The sequence below is a fragment of the Pongo abelii genome, chromosome 6 (assembly GCF_028885655.2).
Source record: "Pongo abelii isolate AG06213 chromosome 6, NHGRI_mPonAbe1-v2.0_pri, whole genome shotgun sequence".
Classification (NCBI taxonomy): Eukaryota; Metazoa; Chordata; class Mammalia; order Primates; family Hominidae; genus Pongo; species Pongo abelii.
The window spans coordinates 4,255,686-4,269,614 of NC_071991.2; the positions used below are offsets into that span (position 1 = coordinate 4,255,686).

At 48.6% G+C, this 13,929-nt stretch overlaps 1 protein-coding gene across 4 annotated transcripts in view; it reads left to right on the forward strand.

Annotated features, from left to right (window-relative positions):
• The window catches only part of SDK1 (sidekick cell adhesion molecule 1), a 974,158-nt gene that overhangs the window by 897,605 nt on the left and 62,624 nt on the right, over positions 1–13,929 (forward strand). The window lies entirely within an intron of this gene.

Genomic DNA, 13,929 nt, shown 5'->3' on the forward strand with positions numbered 1-13,929 from the left:
CACCACGCCCAGCTAATTCCTTGTATTTTTAGTAGAGACAGGGTTTCACTGTGTTAGCCAGGATGGTCTCAATCTCCTGAACTCGTGATCCACCCGCCTTGGCCTCCCAAAGTGCTGGGATTACAGGTGTGAGCCACCGCGCCCAGCCAGTAAAGTATTTTTTAATTGAAGTATGTACCGTGTTTTTTCAGAGAATGCTTTGCACATTGAACAGATTATGGTATAGTAGAAGCATAGCTTTTATATGCACTGGGAAGCCAAAACATGTACGTGACTCCCTTTTTCAATGATCTGGAACCAAACCCACAATATCTCCAAGACCTGCCCATGTCGAGAACACTCCTGCACTCGCCACCCAGCTCAACCACAAGGCACCATGGCCAGTCTGGTTTCATCCAAACATCCACCTACTCCCCTCCCATGTGATCCTCAAGCAGCTCTCAGACATCATATATAGAGGTTTACAACATCATATCATTTTATTCACAAATACTTTTACTATATATCCCTACAATAACTCTCTAACATATGTATTAGTCAGGGTTCTCTAGAGGGACAGAACCAATAGGCTATATATAAATATATAATATATAAAAATATATAATATATATTATATAATATATAGAAATATGTAATATATATTATATAATATATAGAAACATGTAATATATATTATATAATATATAGAAATATGTAATATATAATATAATATATAGAAATATGTAATATATATTATATAATATATAGAAATATGTAATATATATTATATAATATATAGAAATATGTAATATATATTATATAATATATAAAATACAAATTTATATATAATATAAAAATATATTAAAATATTTGTATATTATATACAAATATATTTAAATATTTATGTATAATATATAAATAGATTAAAATATTTGTATATAATATAAAAATATATTAAAATATTTGTATATAATATATAAATATATTAAAATATAAATATGTTAAAATATTTATATATAAATATATTAATATAAATATACTTATATATATAATATATATATAAAGGGGAGTTTATTAAATATTAACTTACATGATCACAAGGACCAACAATAGGCTGGGATATTGCCACTACTGGGGATGAGGAAGCTGTTCCTTCTGGCAAAAAAGGTTCATTAGAGTTTACAAGCTCAGTGTCCCCAGCTTCATCAAGGTCCTCCCACACATCCCCATTCCAAGTTGCAGAGTCCCATTCTTTTTCAGTCAATGCCCTCTCTTTAAGAGTAGACACCTGGCAAGGCTGTGCATGCACCTTAACTTGCAGGTCAGCCACTCACATGGTAAGAGCTTGTGTCTGTTTTTCCACAGTTTCAGCTCTTTCTCTACAGGAGTGAAGACTCTCACTCAAGGCAATCTTAGCGGATTTGAGATTCAGTATCTGCTTCTGAAGCTGGAAGACAATCCCTGAGTTCATCATTTTCTTTCAACACTGTGTGCACTGAACTTAGGAGCAACCAACCAGCTTCATTATGTTTCTTGGTTTTCCACACATGGTCAAAGGTATTATGTATAGAGTCCCTAAACCCCTTGCCTCTCACGAGCGGTGAATCAGGAGTGTCAAATGCATTTATTTTGCATAACTCTTTCAACAATTCACGCCAAGGACTATCAGCGTTCTCCATACTACTAGAAGTAGAGTCCTTAGCATTTTTGGATCTAATCATATGAAGCAGCCAACTCCAGAAACCCCAAAACCAACAGAAGAACTCCATCCTGAATATTCTGTCTTTCTGGAACCACTCCTGGTACCAAAATCTGTATTAGTCAGGGTTCCCTAGAGGGACAGAACTAATAGGAGATATATATGTGTGTGTGTGTATATATATATATACTCCTATATATATATATATATATATACTCCTATATATATATATATACTCCTATATATATATATATACTCCTATATATATATACTCCTATATATATATATACTCCTATATATATATACTCCCATATATATATATATACTCCCATATATATATATACTCCCATATATATATATACTCTCCCATATATATATATATACTCCCATATATATATATACTCCCATATATATATATACTCCCATATATATATATATATACTCCCATATATATATATATACTCCCATATATATATATACTCCCATATATATATATACTCCCATATATATCTATATACTCCCATATATATATATATATACTCCCATATATATATATACTCCCATATATATATATATATATACTCCCATATATATATATATATACTCCCATATATATATATATATATACTCCCATATATATATATATATATATACTCCCATATATATATATATATATATACTCCCATATATATATATATATATATACTCCCATATATATGGGAGTTTATTAAGTATTAACTTCCACGATCATAAGGTCCCACAATAGGCTATCTGCAAGCTTGAGGAGCAAGCAAGGAGATCCAGTCCGAGCCTCAAAACTGAACAACTTGGAGTCTGATATTCAAAGGCAGGAAGCTTCCAGTATGGGAGAAAGATGTAGGCTGGGAGGCTAGGCCAGTCTCACTCATTTCACGTTTTTTCTTCCTGCTTTATATTAACTGGCAGCTGATGAGACGGTGCACACCAGATTAAGGGTGGGTCTGCTTTTCCCAGCCCACTGACTCAAATGTTAATCTCTTTTGGCAACACCCTCACAGACATGCCCGGGATTAATACCCTGAATCCTTCAATCCAGTCAAGTTGACACTCAGTATTAACCATCACAACGTATAACTACAAAGTCATTCTTACACCTAGGAAAATTAATAATAATCGCTTAGTGTAATCGGTTATCTAGTCAGCATTTGAATTCCCCTGGAATTTTCTGCTCTGACAGCCCACAGTTCTGTCCTTCTAGACTTGTCAGCCCCAGCCCATGCCATTGAAACCATGATGCAAATCTGTGAGCTGCTCTAGAAAAAAAAAATTTGTATTTTTAATTGACATATAATAATCATATACATTTATGGAGCACAAAGTAATGTTTACCATGTGGAATGATTAAATCAGGCTAATTAGCATCTGCATCACATCACATTCTATCATATTTTTGTGGTGAAAACATTTAAAACCTCCTCTTCTAGCAACTCTGAAATGGTGCACCGTGATTTCTTATAGTCACGCGATGTGCTGCTTCTTGCAGAGTCCAGTGGGTGCTCGCATCCCCGGTCTTGCCCTGGCCTTCGATTTGAGGCCGACTCCTTGCCTGGTTTCCAGAACACTCTGCCCTGGCTGCTGCAGCTCCACTTCTCTCTGGGGTTCCTTGGGGCTCAGCTTTTCCCCGGTCCCTTCCCCACGTCACTCTCCATCCTCACCTGCCTCTGGAGCCACAGCTCCCAAATGAGTCCCCTCCCGCCTGGGAGTCTCTTGGGGAACCCAGGCCTGCGAGTCTCACGGTCTGCCTGGCATCTCTGCCGGGCAGACCCACAAGTTCCTTGACCCAACTTGTCCAAAATTGAGTTTCTGTGTAATAGTCAAGAGCAGGCACTTAGAAGCCCGAATGCCTTGGTCTGGCTCCTGGCTGTGTCCCCATAACCCTGGGTAAATTACTCTGCCTCCCTGGGGCTCAGTCTCCTTGCCTGCAGGGCTGCAGAGAGGACCAGATCCACAGAGGGCCCTCGAAGCAGTGCCGCAGGAGCTCTGCCTGGGGATGAAGCCATCGCTGCTCCTCCCCAGTCTCTCGGCAGCAGCAGCCACGGTGGCAACAAGCCTGCTCACATGTGCCCTGGGGAGGGTGCCTCCACCCACCCCAAAATCCATGACAGAAACCCCAGCCTCAGCCCAAGTCTCTCCACAACACCCAGGCATTACATATTGTCAGAGGCTGCTTTTGCCCTAGGAAAGCAGAGTTGAATAGTTACAGTAAAGCCCTTCAGTCTCTCAAAGCTTAGCACCCCTACTGTCTGGACCTTTACTGAAAGTATCGTTAAGTCCAAGCCTAGAGAAGCAGCGTGGACCTTAGAGCAAGGCAGATTCAGGTTCGAATCTCACTCATTATGGGGGATGTGACTTAACCCCTCGAGGCCTTGGCTTGCTTGGTTCCCTGGTCACTGCGACTGGTAGGTTCCAGGCCCTTGCCAACAGGTCTGCCTCTGTCACTCTTCTCCCTGTTGCGGCCCCGCCCTCACTCAGACCACCCTCTGCAGCCTGTGTCCTTGCAGAAGCTCCTCTGGGCTGGGTCCCCACACCCTGTGCACTCCCTAGCTACAGCCAAAGCCATCTCTCTCATGTACAGCTTTGACTGTCTCACTCTCTGCTTTCAAACCTTCCCAGAGAAACCTCTGATCTCTAAAGCCATTCAGTCCCCTGGACGTGCTGTGCCATCTCTCCCGGGCCTTTGAACACACAGCCTCTTCCACCTCAGCTGCTGGCCCCTCCCTGCCCCTTGCTCTCCACGCCGTAACTCTCCTCTCCACTGTTCAAGTCTCTGCCTGGATGCAGCTGGCCAGGGGAGCCCTCCTAGGCCCAGGCACTGCCTGGGTAGCCCTGCTGCTCACCCCCACAGTGCTCTGGGCTCATCCCCAGCACAGAGCCCACCCTGAGGGCTGGAATTGCCTGCTGACCTGCCTGTGGCCTGCTCTAGACCATGCACCACGTGAGGACAAGTGGCTGATGCCATCCCAGGCACACAGATCCTACCTCATGAGCCAGTGCTTCTCATGGTACCTAGCAGAGAAGCATTTGGAGAGGATTTATCCGATGGATGTTGACTCTTGGCTAACAAGGGCTGCCTCTCTCCTTCCCCTTACTCTTTAGGACAAGACCAGAGATGCTGAGGCCATAGCTAGGAAAGTCAGGCCCTGGAATGAGATCGTCTAGACTTGAACTCCAGCCTTGCTTCTTGTTGGAGCATGCTATTTAACTTTTCATCTTATTAAACAGAAATAATGGGAGTGGCCTCCAGTGATCTGCTGTGCAGTCCACATGGGTAAACGTGAAACCTTGGTCTCCTCTCCCACCTGGGGTTAGAGCAGCAAGGAGACCCAGGCTGGCCGGGACAGAGACTGGTGGTACTTTGCCCTCGTTAAGAGTTCTTGGGGCGGGCCGTGGTGGCTCATGCCTGTAATCCCAGCACTTTGGGAGGCCGAGGTGGGAGGATCGCTTGAGCTCAGGATTTGAGACCAGCCTGAGCAACGTAGCAAGACCTCATCTCTGAAAAAAAAAAAAAAGAAAGAAAGAAAGAAACAATTAGATGGGCATGGTGACGCATGCCTTTAGTTCCAGCTACTTGGGAGGCTGAGGTGGGAGGATCACTTGAGCCCAGAAGGTTGAGGCTGCAGTGTGCTGTGATCGTGCCACTACACTCCAGTCTGGGAGACAGAGCAAGACCCCATCTCAGAAAAAACAAAAGTTATTTGAAAACATTCTCCCACAAGGAGAAAACGAATGGGTGCTTTGCGGTCAAGGCCTAATAGCCAGCCGGGCTCGGCTCATGTGAGGCTGTAAAACCCCATCCACAGCTTCTGCGATGGTGTACAGGGGAGCGGAATGCCTGGTGCTGGCGTCAGGCTGACTGTCCTGCAGCTCTTTGCTGGCCTGGCCTGTTTCTCCCACCCTCGTTTGCTCCTGGGTCTTGTAAACAGTGTTCGTTTGACCTTCCCCTTGAGGACCAGAGATCACCTGGTGTCTGGCGCAGGCGCTCCTGGCCTTCGGATGTGGGAGGACTGTAAGAGTCTCAGGGAGGCCCCCACCCACTGCTTGCGGTGGTCTCCTTTGTCATAGACGACAGGTGCTTCCTACACCCATGCAGAGGCAGGGCTTAAAGGTTACTCTCATTTCTCAGGTGAGAAAAAGTAAAGTGCAGATGGTTTCAGAGGGTCCTCCAGGAATGCTCAGCTGATCAGTGGGACCAGGACGCACAGCCCTGACCACTGCATCTGAGGCAGCGAGGCCCTGTGGAATCAAATCAGCACTGAGACAGAGGGCTTCAGGACGTGGGCACTCAGGGCGTGAAGCCAGCCTGTGTCCTCCTGGCCTCACTTGCCCCGTAGGGCCTCTCATGTCACGTCACCTGCCTCTGCGGAAACGTCCTGTAGCTCCTGTTACCTGCAGGGTGTCACAGAAATGCCACCTTCTGCTAGCGGCCCAAACCCATCACACACCCCCCTCATTTGCCCCTCACAGGGGTCCCAGAGTGGCCAGAACCTGCTGCCAGTTCCCACTGCACTCCTGACAGCTCTAGGGTTAAAGGATGGGGACAAAGTCGCAGGGTGTTGGCTGGGACACCTGGGCCAGGTGCCTTGAATTCTGCCCCAGGGCTCTTTGCACTTGACGCACCAGCTCCCAGTCAAGGCCTCTGCTGTCATCCCAGCCCTCCTGCACTTCCTTCCTCTGCCTCAGAGCAGGATCTGCAAACAGCTCAGGGGCCAAGCCTAGCCCATTGCCTGTTCTTGTAAATTAAGTGTTATTGGAACACCGCCACACCCATGCATGTTGTTGGAGGCTGCTTTTGCCATAGAAGGTGGAGTTGAATAGTTGCAACAAAGCCCTTACATCCCTCAGAGTTAACATCCTTACTATCTGGGCCTTTACCTAAAGTTGTGCAACTCCCACCTTAGAGAAGCAGCTTGGACCTTAGGGTTAGGCAGATCCAAGTTCATATTGAGCTCATTCTGAGGCCTCTGACTTAACCCCTCGAAGCCTCAGCTTTCTTTTTCTTTCTTTTTTCTTTTCTTTTCTTTTTTTTTTTTTTTTTTTTTTTTTTGAGACAGAGTCTTGCTCTGTCGCCCTGGCTGGAGTGCAGTGGCGTGACCTCGGCTCACTGCAACCTCCGCCTCCCTGGTTCCTGCCATTCTCCTGCCTCAGCCTCCAGAGTAGCTGAAATTACAGGTACACACCACCATGCCTGGCTAATTTTTGTGTTTTTAGTAGAGACGGGGTTTCACCATGTTGGCCAGGCTGGTCTCGAACTCCTGACTTCAGGTGATCCACCCTCCTCGGCCTCCCAAAGTGCTGGGATTACAGGTGTGAGCCAGCGTACCTGGCCTCAGTTTTCTAAAAGGAGAATACAATCTTTCTCCAACAGGTTGAATTTTGCGTGTACAAACTGCATATAATGCAGCTGATGAGTTAGGGGCTGTGGATTGCACCGTGGAGGAACACCACCGGTTGTGATGCCGTCATGATCTGTGAGGACCCGGATCTTCCTGTGATGGGGACTAACTACGGGCCTGGAAGCAAACACAGTCCGCAACCCGCAGAGCTGGTTGGCTCGAGCGGCTTTTAACTTTATTTATCATAACAGTGGGTGATGATGGCTGTTGAGCTGATAAGGAGGTGGAAGCACTATTTCCTGATGATGGGAAGCAAAGATCATTACTGGACGAAATCAAACGCCAGAGTTGTCTAGCAGTAATGAGGGTTCAGAGCTAACCTTTAAAATGGAAATATCTATAGGACAAATATCTTTGTTATCATGAGTCTGAAGCTCTCTGGCCTCATCCTCCTTTTCCTATGGAAAGAACTGCTTTTAAAACAGTCTTTAAAGCCACTCGGTTTGTTAGGATTGCAGCTGCCATGTCACAGCAGAGCAGACTAAGGCCATCCCCCGGGGCTATGGAAGGAGAGTGTCCCCTGCCCCAGCCGCCACACCTGCGCTGCTCTCAGCCCCTCACCTGGAGTGCTCTCCCTTTATCTCCACACATCCCTGTGCTCAGTCAGAACTTAGAGCACACAGCAACTCCTCCTCTTCTGTGTTCTTGAGGCACCTGTACTCAGTGAACCACTCAGATTAACCCATGCACAGTTCTAGAATTCTGTCATCCTCACTGACACACCTGCCAATAAAAACCCCCTCTCTACTAAAAATACAAAAATTAGCTGGGTGTGGTGGCAGGCACCTGTAATCCCAGCTACTCAGGAAGCTGAGGCGGGAGAATAGCTTGAACCCGGGAGGCGGAGGTTGCAGTGAGCTGAGACTGTGCCATTGTACTCCAGCCTCTGCAACAGAATGAGACTCCATCTCGCCCCCACCCCCACAAAAAAGGCCAGGAGCATCTCTTAGATTTCTTCTGTGTACCTATAGTGCCCCGCCCAGAGCTGGGTCTGGCTGTGTGTAAAGACATGAGGATCCTGACAATGGGTTATCACCTGCACACCCACACCATGAAATCCAACATTCATGGCAAGGGCTGCACCAAACTCCAGGCGGTCTTGGAGACCTCAAAATGTGCATAGGCTTGGCTGAGGCTGGCACCTTCCTAGAGGAGCTGGAGCTACATGTGGGATGTATCAGTCACCTGTTACCATGTAACAAATGATCCCAGCATAGCATAGCAACCTAAAACAACACACATCTCCTACCTTGGTTTCTGTGGGCTGGAAATCTGGGCACAACTTAGGTAGGTCCTCTGCCTCAGGGTCTCTGGCACAGTGTCAACCAGGCCTGTGGTCTTCTCTGAAAGTTCGACCGGGGAAGGATGCGTTTCCAGGCTCCCCCATGCAGTTGCTAATGGAATTCCATTCTTCGTGGACTATTGGACTTGAGTTCCTTGCCATGAAGGGCCTCTCCATGGGGCCTCTCACAACATGGCAGCTGGCTTCCTTAGCATGGGCTGGCCAGACCACAAGAGCGGGTGAGCAGGAGAGATGGCACAGGCTCTTGTTGCTGAGTCACAGCAGTGCCACATTCTACTCCTTAGAAGCAAGCCACGTATTCAGCCCACATTCAAGAGAAGGAGATTCCCAAGGGCGTAAGTACCAGGAGGTGGATCTGCAAACAGCTCAGGGGCCAAATCCAGCCCATTACCTGTTCTTGTAAATAAAGTTTTATTGGAACATTGCCACGCCCATGCATTACAGATTGTTGGAGGCTGCTTCTGCCATAGGAAGGCAGAGTTGAATAGTGGCAATAAAGCCCTTACGTCCCTCAGCTCATGTAGGGACCTGAAGCTCCTGGTGGGCTGGGCAGCCAGCTGGGGTGCACCAGGCACCGTGTCCTTTGTTCCTAGGGCTATGCACTTGCCCAGACATGGGGCTCTGCATTTCCTGGGTTGCCTGCTCAGGCTCTGCTGCTGGCTTTCTTGCACTTCTGCCTTGAGTCATTGCCCTCTGTCTCCAACTCTCACTTGTCCCCACCTGAGAAGATGCAGGGTGATCCCTTTAAACCTCCTGATTCATTGAGAAGGCCTCCCGAGCTACAGAATCACCCAGAACAGAGCCTGTCTCCAGGTCCCCCTGCTCAGGGGAGCAGATTGCTGGCAAGATTTGCTGAGAAGGTAAATTAGATCAGAGAATTCTATTTCCCATAGTTTCATAGGAAATCAGAAAGAGAATCTCACCAGGAAAATGTTGATGTCATTAAAGCAAACTGAGGAATATACAACTTTTAAAAAATCATATAAAGAAACAATTATTTCATTATATTAAAACATTAACATTGATTCTCAAATTACCCATTAAAACCTTGCTTTACCCAAACAGTCAGTCAATGGGCTACAGAAACTGAAAGTAGAAATCTGGCATGGTCTATCCTGGTCCAATACTGCTCTAGCCATAGCAGGTGCCTGGCATGGCACAGGGTGGCTCCTGTGACAGGAGGCGCCTGGCGTGGCACAGGGTGGCTCTAGTGACAGCAGACACCCAGCATGGCACAGGGTGGCTTTGGCAACAACAGATGACTGCCATGGCACAGGGTGGCTTTGGCAACAGCAGACGCCCAGCATGGCACAGGGTGGCTTTGGCAGCAGCAGATGCCTAGCATGGCACAGGGTGGTTCTGGCAAGAGTAGACGCCTGGCATGGCACAGAGTGGCTCTAGCAGTAGGATGACCACCTGTCTGGTGTGAACCTAACATGCACCCCATGTTCCCACCCCTCTACTCTTTCTCCTTCCATTTCTATAGTCAGCAGTGCCGTTGCTCCCTGTCCCACTGTCACATCTCAAATCTTCCCTGTTATTTAAGGACCAGCCAGATGTTCTGCTTTCCAGGAAATATCCACATCCCTAGCTGGACATGCTCTCTGGGCCCCTGACCCTGTCCTCACACTCCGCCTGGCACCGTGATTATTGTGATGCGTGTCCCTCTCTGGTGAAACTTGTCTTTCACATCTGGTGTCCACCTATCCCTCAGCCTGAGGCCTAGACCTTGGTTAATATTCAGGAAGATTTTGGCAGCGTTAGGCTGGGATAACAAACAACCTCCAAGGGCTGGTCCCGCCAGTGGTGCTGGTCCCTCCCACTGCCGCCCTCCGAGTGCCAGCATTGTCTCTTCTACTACCTGCCGTTTTCCTCCCAAGACTCTGGTAGGGGGAGTAGCCCCCATGTGACTGGCCAGCCTCAGGGCTGCTGGAAGAGAAGATTGCAGGCCATGTGACTCTCCAGAAAGTAAGTTGTTTGGTCACGTGGCACCAAAGGGGAAAATGTGCAGTCCTCCCTCAGTTGGAGCGACTGCGAGTCATAGGGCCGTGTCGCTGTCCCCAGATCAGATGGATGACCTTCCGCCTGGTGGACGGTGAATGTTTTGAATGAGTGGGCGGAGGCTGAATGAATGAGCATCATTCTCCCTGCAGAGTTAATTCCTACAGCTCTGAAACCTTTCCCTCACTCTCTGAAGCCTCCACTGCTCCACCAAATGCCATGTAGAACCATTTTGTTTTGTTTTTTTTCTCCTGAGATTTGAGCCACACCGGTGCCTGTCCAGCTGCCTCACCTTGCAGCAGAGGTTCCTAAACCCTGAGGTGAGGGGGCTGCAGCGCAGGCCTGCCGTACAGGGCCCAGGTTCACCCTGGGTCTTGTGGGACATGGAGTTAGAACCATGAGCTGCTGGTGCTCTCCACCCACCAGCAAATTAAGAGTAAGTCAGAGCAGCCACTGTGTCCCAGCGGCTGCTTTTGATCCAGCTGAAGCTTGCTGGCCACTTAGGGACGGCGAGCCCAGGGAGGTTGGGCGAGGCAACAGAACGCTCTCCTTGCTGCTGTTTGGGGCTTGGCTATAGCATCCTGCTCACCCCTTCCCGCAGAGGCAGGAGGCCCCGGGAGAGCCATGCCATAACCCGGCTCAGCCCCCAGCGCCCAACCATGCAAGGCCATCCAAGCAACCAGCCAGAGTTCCAGAACATTGCAGAAATGTCAGGAATTCCACGATGGCTGTCAGGTGTGGGTCCCTCCAGAAGTCCTGAAATCTTGTCTCTCATTGCTTCGGCAAGATCCCTCTCCAAGGCCGCAGAGGCCCCCTGGCAAGGGAACAGGACCCATCACACCAAGGACCTGAGTCACTCAACTCTGCGATGGCATCGTAGCCTTAGCGTGAGACCCCAGAGAAAACCCCAGCTTTGCACCTTACCCTTTAAATGCCTGTTGCAGGCAATCTCCCTAGCAGCAGACGCCAGCAATTGCCAGTCTAAAATGCTTTTTAAAAATAATTTCATGTATTTTTTTTTTTTTTTTTAAAAAAAGCTTCCAAGCTGGTATGTATGTCATCCTTACACTGCAGATGCTAAGGTGGGAAAACAAAAAACGAATGACAATCAGATGCTCCGTGGCTCCCAAACTGCACACTCTTTACGGAGAATGAGAGTTGCACCGGGGCTTGTCAATAGCAGAGCCTTCCTGAAAGTCAGGTTCTCCTGTCAGGGTGGAGACCCAGCGGCTTTCAGGAGCAAAAAATAAGTCTCCAAACCGACGTGCTTTGCTCAGTGTTGACATATATTTCTCTCTTCCCTGCTGTTGTCAACAAAAAATGCTTTGTTGCCTGCAGTAATTTTACGGTCCAGAAGTGCCTTGCTGTGGCATTACTGGTAGGCACGGCAGTGCGGCTCAGCTGCCTGAGACAGGGCCAGGGGCCTTTGCCCAGCTCGTGTCCACCCCATACAAAGGGGCATGCAGGCCCCTAATTTATGGGGGTTCACCTGGAGCTCACATATCCCACCAGTTCCTACAGGCGGATATCCAAGTCCAGAGCTGTCATGGGCGTGCTGAGTTTGGCCATCTTTGGAAAGAAACCCTGGGGGTGTCGCGGGGGGAGGGCGATGTCTCACCGACTACCAGGGTAATGGCCGCGCTCAATTTTGCCTTTTACATTTTAATTGTACAACAGTAATTTTGCAATGGAGTTGCCGATGGCAAACATGCGAAAGACATTAACTTTATTTATGTTTTGGATTATTAATGTGGCTGTTAAAATTCCTCCAGTTAGTTTTGATTGAATTTTTTTGTGTGTGATTCTGTTGTTTAATGGAGCGGTAAATAAGAATTTCTGATAATGAGGCTGAGCATCTGTCACAACAACCTGGTGTGGGCTATTAACATTTCCATTAACGGCAGGGTGGGCAGTGGTAATATGGAAACCACACAGTTAGAACAAAATAAATAGTTGGTGTCAGGCTGAGTGGGTGTTAATTACTATTTTATTCTGCGTTGAGGGGAAAGAGCAGAAAGTGGGGAGGGGGTGATGGGGAAAGGGCGAGTCCTGAGGTCAGTCTCTCCCAGGAAGGCCTCTCCGGAGAGCCGGGTGCTGGGTCATCTCCCTCGGACAGCGACTGTTTTATCGTCTCCATCGATGGTCCGTAAAGACACTCGGTCAAAAGGCTGCACTCCTGGGCCGCAGCCCTGGCGGCAGGCGGAGAGGAGTGCTCGGCTGGCCTCTGCCTCCGGGAGCCAGGCCCCCTGCACGGCTGCCCTGGAGCTCCCCAGGTCCCAGGTCATGGACAGCCGGGAGAGCCCCAGTGGGAGGAAGGCATAGCAGAGAATAGGCCGTCAAGAGAAAGTGCGCAGCGTGGAATTCAAAGATAGTGTGAAGCTGGCACGGGGCAGACAGGACGGAGACGTTCTGGAACGCAGGCGTGTGCTCCCAACTCCCTAATGGCTGTGTGGTGAGGTGCAGAGGTGCGGCCACACCTCTAATGGCGGTGTAGTGAGGAGCGGAGGTGCGGCCACACCTCTAATGGCGGTGTGGTGAGGTGCGGAGGTGCGGCCACACCCCTAATGGCGGTGTGGTGGTGCGCGGAGAATGCGGCCACACCCGTAATGGCGGTGTGGTGAGGCGCGGAGGAGGTGCGGCCATACCACTAATGGCGGTGTGGTGAGGCGCGGAGGTGCGGCCACACCATCCGCATGTGTCCTTTGGTTTGCGTGTGCCATGCAGCCCTGCGGACGCAGACAGCACCCCAGTGAGCTCCTCCCCAGGGGGAGCGAGGGGGCTGGAGGGGAAGACTGGATCCTCAGAATTTGAAGCCAGAGCTGGCCTCAGAGAGCAAAGTGCAGCCATGTTCTCAAACATCGGAGCTTCCTGTCCCTCTTAGAGGGACAACTCTGTGTATCTGGACCAACTTCATCTAGATCAGGGCTTCATAGCTAGGGATGCCTGAACCTGTCATGGGAACACAGCTATCTTTTCTCTAATCTCAATCAGTAATATTAGTGACAAAAACCACAGCAGTCAGGAGTCCTGTGACTCCCTCGCCGATAGAGCCGCAGTGACCCTGTCACATCCCAGGCATTGCTGGGACCTCAAGTTAACATCCTCACCCACCAATGCTTTGATCTCACAGCAGCCATCAGACCAGCCCCTAAGCCTGGTCAGGTATTAACCAAGAAGCACGTGGATTATGATCTCATACCTTTGGTTTCAAATACTCTGCTGTGTCTCTATAATCATTTTTCTGTGCAATTCTATATATTTTATTGTATGCATTTAAGAACATCGTATGGGAAGGATTTGTGGTCTTCCCTGGCATAAAAGGGCTGAGAGCTCTTGGGAGGACACAGAGCCACGGATCCCAGGACGTAACTGTCCAAGGACTCCCAAGCCGGGGTGACGGCCCAGGGCAGAATCTCTCAGGTGGTTCCCAGTGGAATTAGGGCATGTTCGAGCCCCATGGGCGTGTGGGCGAGGGTCTGGGCCGGCTCTGAATGAACATCTCAGCTTCTCTCCGC